General features: G+C 34.9%; 1 pseudogene; it reads right to left on the bottom strand.

The window, feature by feature from the left end:
* Positions 1-8,205: 8,205 nt before the first annotated feature.
* Positions 8,206-9,081, bottom strand: LOC149560778 (uncharacterized; annotated as a pseudogene).
* Positions 9,082-10,782: the final 1,701 nt, after the last annotated feature.

Consider the following 10,782-nt stretch of genomic DNA (forward strand, 5'->3'; position numbering starts at 1 on the left):
GATAGTACTCCATCAGAGCCCTTTGAAGAAGAATCTTCTAATGTTCATCTACCTACACTAGAGCATTCCACTTAGGATATGCCAATAGCTACAACTCTGAATCCAATTGGAGAAAGACGCAATTAATTTCAGCCTAAAGAATGGCTTTATTAGCATGAGGATAAACTTCATGAACCTAATGGTAAGACTCTTATCCTTGATAAAGATGTGATTGAAGAAAAGAGCCCTGAGATCAATTGTTAGCCTATAGAAGAATTAGTTCGATTAGTAGACACAACTTTTTGTTATAGTGAGGAAGAGGAGGTTATCTGTGGGTTCTTATCATCCCTCCAAATGAATGAGCCCTTTCAAGATGACCAAGGTATGGAACTAAAAATTGAACAAAGGTTATTGTCTTGTGAGTCTCTTTTTTTGCATCCAAATTGTGAAAGCAACAATGATACACTTAAAGATGGAAGGGATGAAACTAATATGATATGTAAAGATGACTTTGTTCTTCAAAGAAATAAGGTGACTAACCATCAACTAGTGAATTCTATGATGAATGTGACAACTTCCTTCCCTCAAGCTCATGAGGAAAGTACAAACCACTACAAAAATGAGATCACTTTTCAAAAAAAAATGTATGTCTTTCCCCGCCTCCTTGGCACAACATAAAGACCATCAAAAGAATAACATGAAAGGTGCAAATGAAAATACTAAAGTATATGATGAAGTATGTTTATTTTGACTAAAGTGGGCACTCAAATATTTCTTACATATTAGGAGCCTAATCAAAATTGCTTTACCCATGTTGTTTGAAGGAGCCACATCACAAAGATGCAAGCATCTATGAAGGAAGGGCTCATACTTCTCCCAACCAATGAGTGGTTTCATTTGAATAATCTCTAGCTCTTGGTTTCTAAGGTGGGGTTCTTCTCACCTCTATATATAGTCATTTTTTAGGTTGTGTGCTTTAGTTTAGCTTGTGTGTCTCCCTACTTTCTTAGTTTAGTTCTTTCCTTCTTTGTGTGTTTCTTTCCTTGTGTTGGCTACCCTACTTCTCCACCACCCAAACACATAGCATCTCCCTCTACTACTTTAGACTCTATAACCCAACAAACTAGGCATTGATCTTTACTATTTATAGTCTTTTGTAATAAATGAAGTGAGGTGGTATGTTTTTGTGTGCATCTTTGCTGAGCTCTTTTTCAAAACCAAGAGATGTCTAGGTCCCTAATTAGCCATTCACATGCCTAAATCCCCAAGTCAAAGCTAGCTTTTGGTATATTTTAGGTTGCCCTATTTTGATCTTTTAAACTGAGTGATAATTTAGTGCAATATGTGTCAAGTTAGTTTAGTATGCTCTCTAGGATGGATTTCTTCTCATCTACTGTCTCTTTGTGCTCACCATGCAGGAAATTAAGTGATCAAATGTTATCTAGTCAACTAGGTGATTATAGGATGGGTGGGCATGTCTCAAAGAATTCAAGATGAGAAGAAAGCTATAAAAGAGCTCTAGATATTGGTGATCTAACCCATAAAGAATGCTAAGGTAAAGGTTCTGCAATTGATCACATTCAAAAGAAGAGTTCCATAAAGACTCCAAGCTATGGTGTTGAAGAAAAAGTCATCTTAAGAAAAGAATTCATGCAGTCATCATGTAGATGGAGCCAAATGATTTTATGTTGTCAATGCATTCATATCAATGGTGATAACAGGGTCATATTAGCCATGATAAGGGTTGAAAATTCAACCTATCAAAGAATCATTCCTAACCATCAGATGGAGATTAGATCAATGACTCTGAATGAATCTCAGGCTGATTTTAGGCAACATTCATCTTGTATTCACAAAGTCTCTGGAAGGAATACATGTGGCATACTTGACATCACATCTATTATAGTAGGGAGTCATTGATTTCATTTATTCATAACGGGTGGGCCCACCCAAGTATAGTTGCGTACCATTTGATCAACAAGGATCAAATAGCCCTAGTCATGTTTTGGGCCTAAGTATTGAATATTAAAAAGTTTTGGAGAAAGTCTCTAAAATAATGCCACATGTCCATGACCCCACTGAGCACCCAGCAAAGGAGTATTAAGGAAAAGGAATATAATGACCTATTAAAAGATGAAGATCTAATTGTCATTGTTTATTGCAAGATCAACAACTCATATTTAAATTCAAGGGTTAGTCAAAGGCAAAAGAAGTTTTCAAAGTGAAAACCAATGTTTCATCGATGATTTTTAATCTTTTCAGTTGTAGAGTGAACTGGAGCATTGATTGGAGCATTAATAGAGAATGAACATGTGCAAAATAATTCATCAATTCTAGAAGGAAGAATCTTATGGTTTTCTACATATTTCTCAATGATAATGTAACAGTTAATCTTCTCCATTCTTATCCCTTCTATTGTATCTCTTCTTCTCCTTTAATATCTAATGGATAACTATTGATATTCTAGTACTATGGTAATGCAATAATTGAATGTAACTGAAGATTGATATTCTTCCATGAAATACTATTTATAAATGGACAAGAACCCAAAGAAGGGGGCCTATATGTGTAATTTCATTCAATCAAAAAAGGATTAGCAATTATGTCCAACTTTTCCCCCTATAGTTCCAAATGTTGAGTGAGAATCAAAGAATTAGATGGAATGAAGGATTTTTATGATGTTTGTAGTTAGGTAATGTGATGTTTTGATTCCATTTAGGACTAGCATGCCTAGGTTCCTTTCATTATCTCCTTTAGCTGAGTTAACCTTGCATTTTATAGTAATTTCTATGTGATTATAAGACAAAATGCATTTGGAGATATTAATTCCTTATCAGATTCTATTTTAGTAAAGGGTTATTAGTCAATGTGGATTCTATTTCATCTTTCATGTGCATCTTTTCTCTCTCCCTAGATTGTATTTCAATAGGACTAATCTGCATTTATATTTGAGTAGGAATAATATTGGAAGGAATTTTTAAGTTACCTTGTGATATCCATTCCATTGGGTGTTATAGGTTGCCCAAATCTATCTCTACATGCAATGATTTTAGTTATGAGCATCCTAGTTTGCCTCTATTGCTCTCAGGTCAAGAGTATCCCCCTTTTTATCTACTAAAACCACAATTCACTACATAACCTTGTAGAGGGGAGATGTACCCTTAAAATTATAGGATTAGTAACATAGTAGGTGCACTAATCCAATCTATTATAGGTAGATTGTTTCCTCATATTTTGGGCATTGAGGGTCAAGGAAAAGCCAAGTTAGCAAGAAGGACAAACTATTTACCAATGATAACAAAAATTCTTTTGAACTTAAATGGAAAAGACCCTTCAACAACACTCTAGATAGGTTCTTAAGTGACTACAACACCTAGGATGGATAGTTGAGTTGATGTGGATGTAGGCTATTGCATAGCTATAGTTGTGATGCAGGAGCACTTGAGTTGCACTATTATCCTACTCTATAGATATGTGATTGGTTATCATCATGAATAAGTTTAGTGATTTAATTGTTTTTGACTCAGAGGATGTGTTTCTATCTTCATTCATTGAGTGGCTCAGGTTATTTTTTCACCAAGTGATTTATGTCCTTTCAAAGAGTGCCTCAATGATATTTTCTAGTTTTTATTCAGTGATGTCTTATTCTTCTTTCATTATGTTTTCTGTCTACTTCTTATTTAAGATCTGACCTTGGTATTAATTTCTTGGTTGTAATTTAATATAATGGATCAAGAATTGGGATGCATGTAGACTATTATTTGGTTAGCATTCTTCAATGTGATGATCTAGAAACTTTTGTAGTCCATTTTGGCAAGTATAAATGGAGGGTTCGGTCTAGGTTTAAAGGGAATAATTTTGGAGGTTAGAATTAGGAAAAGTGATCATAGATCTCACATGTTGGATGATACTTTACATATTCAAATATTTGTATTGGTCATAACTCATAAGGCCTCACATTTTGGTAGGTATGATGAAAATTTGATGAATAAATAAATATTTATGGTTTTATCCCCTTTTCATATTTTCCTTTGAGGATCACTTTTATTGTGTTTCTTAGCAAAGCTTGGTTGATTGCTAGGTGGGCCTTTGGTCCCACCTTTCATCCATTTCCCCCTTGTGTCAGCTAGTATGATTCATCTTGGGTTTTGGCACACTCAAGTTTTTGAAGAATTCTTTCATTTCAACCCTAGTTGTCTAATGCAAGAGCATCTCCCATAGCACTATTATCTTGCTCACTAATTATGTGCTTAATTATCATCATGAACTTGTTTAGAAATTTAATTGTTGTTGGCTCAATGGATTTTTTTATGTCTTTGTTTACCAAGTGGCTTGGGTTTTTTTGTTCATTGAGTGATTTTAGTCCTATCTTTAGTGTGTACCTTAGTGACTTTTTGTAGATGTTTCTTAGTGATGTCTTGTTCTTCTTTCACTATTTTTTCTATCTAGTTCTTATTTGAGAGCTGGCCTTTATATTTAATTCTTGGTCCTAATTTATTATATTGGATTGATCATTGAGATGTGTGTAGATCATTATTTGATTGGCCTTATGTAATTTAATGATCTAGAAACTTATGTAAGCCATTTTGGCAAGTATAAATAGAGGGTCCTTGTTTAAGTTTAAAGGGAGAAATTTTGGAGGTTAGAATATAGAAAAGGGATTGTAGATCTCACATGCTAGATGATACTTTCTATATTTGAATCTCTATATTGCTCATAACCTAGAAGGCCTTACAATCAGGCATGTATGATGCAAATTTGATGAAAAAATAAAGATCTTTGGTTCTCTCTCCTTTTGGTGTTATCCTTTGTGAACTTCTTATGTTGTGTTTTCATCTATCACCCCCTTGTGTTAGGTGGTATCAGAGGCTAGTTTCATCCTTGTGGAGACTAGGTCATGTAGAACCCTTAGTGGATCTTCTTATAGGATGGCATATCTAACATTTGACCTATGACTTTTAGAGGGTTACAATATTGTAGGAGCCTATTATCAAAATGGTTTTTGGTAGAGGAAATAGTCATAACGTGATTATAGACATATTGCAACAAATTAGAGCCAGACTTGATGTTGTTGAGACAACCCAAAGGAGAGGAGTGCATCTTGATGATGTTAATGATAATGATAATGATAATGAAGGAGCACTAGGAGTGCTAAACCCTAACCCTAAACCTAAGGTGGAACCTGATGAAAGAAGACTTTTGAGAGATTTATCTAGGGCATATTCTAAGCCTATTTTTTAGGTTACCTATTATGATGAAAGGTTAGACACAAACACTCTATTAGACTAGATCTCTAAGATGGAGAAGTTATTTGAATTTGAGAGCACCCCTGATAATAGGAAAGTATAGATAGAAGTGACCCTATCACTTTGGTGGGAATATTTGTAAATTGATAGACTAAGGAAAGGGAAAGAGAAGATCAAGACATGGGTAAAGATGGTGAATAAATTGAAAAAAAAGTTCCTCCCTATTGATTAGCAAGTCAATTTGTTGAGGAAGATGCAAAATTTGAGGCAAAAGGATATGAGTGTGAAAGAGTATATTCAAGAATTCTACAAATTATACATTAGATCTAGACATGTTGATGATGAGGTTGAGAAAGTGGCTAGGTATTTGAATGATTTGAGAACTAGAACTCAAAATAATATTATTTCCATAAATTTGGATAGTGTGGAAGAAGAATATAAATATGCTCTTAAGGGTAAGGATATCTTGACAAAGAAGCATGAGAAAATACAAAGAGGTAGAGGTAGATCTTATGGAAAAAATAACAGATCTGACAATAATATGAAAGATAATGTAAAGCTAAGTGGAAAGGTGATGAGAAAGGAAAGACCAAGTGGAAAGGTGGTGGTTTTTACCAAGGAAGAGTTGGTTCTTACTGAGGTAGTTATGGAAGAGGAAGATTTTGTGGAACCTATTTCAAATATGGTGAAGAGGGACATAGAGCCTTGCAATGTACTTATTATGGGAGAAAGACTTAAAGTAGTAGCACAAATGCTTTAGTCCATGGAGAATCAAAATATATACTAAATGGATTTAAAAAAGGAAAAAATAATTTTAAGGAGAGCTTTATGAGAAAACTGATGGAGAACCTCTCCTAAGGAAAATTCTTTTCAAGACAAGATGCAAGATTGCAAGAAAATATTGTAAGGTGATAATTGTCAGTGGTGTACCATTATAAAAGGGTGCACTTTCCTTTGAAGACCATTTACCACCCTCTCCATAATGTCTTTCTTCAACCCATGGATGTACCCATACACGATCCCATTTTCTCCTATCTTCTTCCTCTTTTCACCATTTTTCTTCTAGTCTCTTCCTCTTCTTTTTGTTGCACTTTGGACTTGATCTCTAGGATCAAATCAACATAGGTTGACCTATTCCCCATTAATTTTGGGGCTCATGGCCTAAAAGGCCTCAGGGGTTTAATTATTTTTATTTCTCTCTTGGATTGGCTTGTATTGTTTTTTTGCCCAAAAACTCTTATATAAGGAGGCCTAGAGACTTTATTTTCATAAATTCAATTCCAAGTTCATTGCACTCTCAAGCATTTAGGAAAGGATAATTCTATGTACCATTGAAGGATCCTTTGTGATTATTTCCTCTTCAAGATGTAGCTTATCATTGGACATCAAGGGGAGGAGATCTATGTTGAAGCATGCATCATCTTCTTCATTGATGCACACTTACATCCATGGCACCATGATGGGATTATGGTAGATCCATTACAAAGTGTGGAGATACTCTACACTCCTAATTCAAGATCTAAAATACATACAAAAGTATTATTGAAAAGGGTTTTTAGCAAGGTGAATCTAGACATTTATGTTGTCTTTCAATCATTTTTATTTTCATTTGCATTTCTCTTCTATGGTTAATTCCTTAACCTAGTGCTTGAACAAGGCAAGCCCTCATCCAACCCAACCACAAAAACCTACTCCTCAAGAGCTTTCTAAAGAAGTTCATTATAGAATCATCAAACAACATCAACTATGTCATAAGACATCCTTCTAAGTCAACCCAATCCTTCTATGTCTTCTTGTTGAGATATTTTTGGGTTTTATTCCTTTTTTGATTTCATTCTGTTAGAAGTTGTAATCTTTCCTTGGTGTATTTATAAACCATGGTTAGAACTCCTTTCTTTATTGTTGTAATATATTAGGATATAAGCCAAGGTATCCTAATATATTTCTTTTTTTTCCTCTTTCCACTACATCTTATTTTGTCATCTAGTGGAATATGTGAGGACAAATATATATTGTAATTTCTAATTTTAGATTATTCCTCCTTAAGAGGAATCTCACACTTGGCCTCACACACTTATGAATGGTGGCATTCATAGACATGGGAGTTACATTCTAACTCCTCTCTCTCATCTCTATTTAAGAGATGACCCTCTTCTCTCATTTAACAATGAGGTTTCTTCCTCTTCTCAATTATTGTATGAGAATTGCTCTCTATCTCTCTCTCTCTTCCTTCTTAGGCTTTTCATGCCTCATTCATAATGTCACAAGGGGTTTTCTTTGCTTTCCCCTTTCCAAATATCTTGTCTCATGCTGTTGGATCTTGAAGCTTTCTCTCTCCTATCTTAAGGTAATATCTTATCATGCATTTACTCACTTAGATTCTTTCCTGGTTTTGCTTATTTACATATTTCTTTTTCCATTTCTAACATGGTATCAGAGCAGTTTAATCTTTGTTTTGAGTGTTTGCATGAAGGTACGATTTGAAGGAGACTCTTGAGAGAGATTTCACTAATTTCTTCTTTAATCTTTTTAAGATGGAAGAAATTGAATTTTTTTTTGGATTTGGCTGGTTTACCGCCAAACCCGATTAACTTTTGTGTGCTCTAATTTGTGCAGGTTACTTCTTATTTTATATTAGTTTTTCATCTAACCCCCTTTGGCAGGCTCGCCGCCAAAATAAAACAAATATTTGTGCAGACATTTCATGCATTCAAAGGATAAAGAAAACATGGGTAATTATATATATTTTTTCTCTAATAAATCTCTCTCGGTGGATTGTGACCCATCACATTCATATTGTATTCCTTTTGAAGTTGTTGATTAAAAGAAAAAAGAATGTTGAGTCTGCATCTCCTTGTGTTGTACTCAAAATGTACAAACCAAGAGATGTTGGTCACAGTCATGGTAAAGATCATCCTTTTCTGTTCAATCTCAATCCTCTGTTAAGTATATGAGCAGTAATGAAAATGTAGGCTGTGTTTTATAATACACACTTTGTGAGTTCTTTATCAGTGTGCTGCTTCATAACAACGGTGGGTACTTTTCTTGTCAAGCGGGTCTTGATCACATCAAGTGGCATTGTCACGACACTTCCTAGTGCTCCAGCTGCCCCACCTGCAGTGACATGAGCGAGCAGGTGCTCTTCACTTGCATTTTCATGAGAAAATTTCATCAAAACTTTCTTGAATGCCTCATAAGTTGCAAAATGAATGGCAGTGAAAGGGGCATTCATCACCACAGTAGTCCGATAGGATGCATAAAAGGCTCAAAAACCCTCTTCTTTCAATATTCTCTTTATGCAATCCACTACTCCTTTATATGGGCTACTTCTCAATTGCAACCTCTGTTTCACCACATCCATAGGTGTAAACACTGCATCACTTGCAATAGTAGCTAGTACTCTAGAAGTAGCATGTGCAAGAGGGTGGTGACCATGTCTGTTGCCTCCCAGTTTCTCCTTGCAAACCTCGTATACAGAAAAATAGACAGCATGAGCAGGTCCAGCTCCTAAACTCATTTCTCCAATACCTCTATAGAGCCCAAGGGCCCCCTCGAATTTGACTATGGTCCTAAGGGCTCTTCCTACACCTGAATGAACAAAACTACCTGAACTAGCAAGCATTTGCATGCGAGTTTTCAATGTGTCGACAAGAAACATGGCCGTATGCTCAACCATCCCAGCAACAGAGCCAGCTAACATGAATTGGCCAAATCTAAGCCCATCATGCAAAACTGCGGTCTCCTCTTTCTCCTTATTTATCATTCTGCTATTCTCACTATCATAATTGACCAGATTATGCACTTCTTTGTGCTTCACCAGTAGCCCCTCACGTAACTCTGAAGCAATTTCTGCCATGCTCCTGCAAGAAATGATCTTCACCTCCAAGATTCTCTTAGTACATGTACGAAATATATCAACTTCCATTCCAAATCTTCCTTCAGAGGAACCAGGCATTCATAAGATATCTTAAATTGAAATGGGTTGAGAAAAGCAGCAGGATTGTCTAGTACTATCACGTTAGTTATGCTTACCACACTCATTTTCAATTATTTTTAACACCCAAAAATTTCAAATCCAACAATATGAATACCTAAAAAGGTAACACGGATGAAAAACCTCCCCTGCTGATTCCCAACTGATGTAACTCTCCCTCGCAAACTATAGTACTCAGAGGAGGAATATTTATAGTATACTATTTTTTTCCTAGAGAAGAGATCAAAATTTTTGAAATCTTTACGCATGACAGCCCTCCTTTGCGGTCTAATTACCCTGGGGCTTAGGCTTCCACATGTAGAATTTACTTTGATTATTTCCCTTCATAAATTCCATGGGAAACGGGATTGAAAATAGGAAGCTGGTCACAGAAGCAGTTGCATTTAAACCATGTGTAATTTGGCAGTGGAAGAATACATTTCAACAGGCAGTGAAAACCCAAATCCATAAATAACAGAAAGCCATGGACATAATTGGGAAGTGAATTAAGTACTACTGGTAAGTCCAACATGTACTGGTAAAGCAGTGGAAGCTTAATATGGGTACATAAAAAGAAATATAGGATAATGGGGGGAATCGGTTTTCAAATTTATCTACTGGCCTTACACTGACATGGGCATCACATGGAAATGCAAGTATAGACATTGAATCCGAACAAATTGATTCCTGCATTATCAATGATGACTTACTCTTTTGGTCGGCCATCTGACACTGTTTCATCGGTTCCTAACATTAGCATGCCCTTTGAACTCGCTTTACCCACGCGAGCCTTTTGAGTAGGTTTCTCTTTTTTTAGAAGATTCCCTATTTTGGTGAGAAACTTCAGAGCAGATTCAGCTCGAATGCATGTTCTTCCCACCCACTATTTATCTGAGTTATTTCTTTTCTTTCTTATTTCATTGCATTAAATTATCTGGACATGCATTGGATTATTTACATGCATAATTATTATTCTTCATTTTCTCTGATTTTCTCATTATATTCTTTCTATTTTTAGTTGTTAACACTTGTTATGCAGGATTGGATGATTTATATAATGTCTCTAATCTATTTGTTGTTTTACTCCAGCTCATACTATATTATGAGTTTGAACCATTTTTTTTAATTCATTCTCTGCATTCTCTGTCAGAGACGTTTTTTAACATTTTTTTTTAGTATACTCTTATCTGCCAGATCTGAACTCTATCATTATTTACTAACCTTTTTTACAGGGTTAGTTGTAACAAATTTTAAATGAAGGTAATTACTCTTCAAAAAGAAAAAGGGGGAAATCATTTTTCTAGCATTAAGCTATGATTTAATAATTGTACTGGTGTGATTTCATACTATGATTTTTTTTAGATATATTTATTTAAGTATATATGGGTGCACACATATACACCTAGATAAATATATAATTTTATGACTATAATAATTCACAATTTGATTTATACCTTCAAAAAATAAATTAAATACTCATGTTTACCCTCAATGGAGTTTCATACCTGATATCTATATTTAGTTGATCTTCCTTAAATCATTTTACTTAATTCTGATTGGATTATGAGTAATCTTACACATTTG

This window comes from Cupressus sempervirens, chromosome 4 (genome assembly GCF_028749045.1).
Source record: "Cupressus sempervirens isolate cs-2001-9-10 chromosome 4, ASM2874904v1, whole genome shotgun sequence".
NCBI lineage: Eukaryota > Viridiplantae > Streptophyta > Pinopsida > Cupressales > Cupressaceae > Cupressus > Cupressus sempervirens.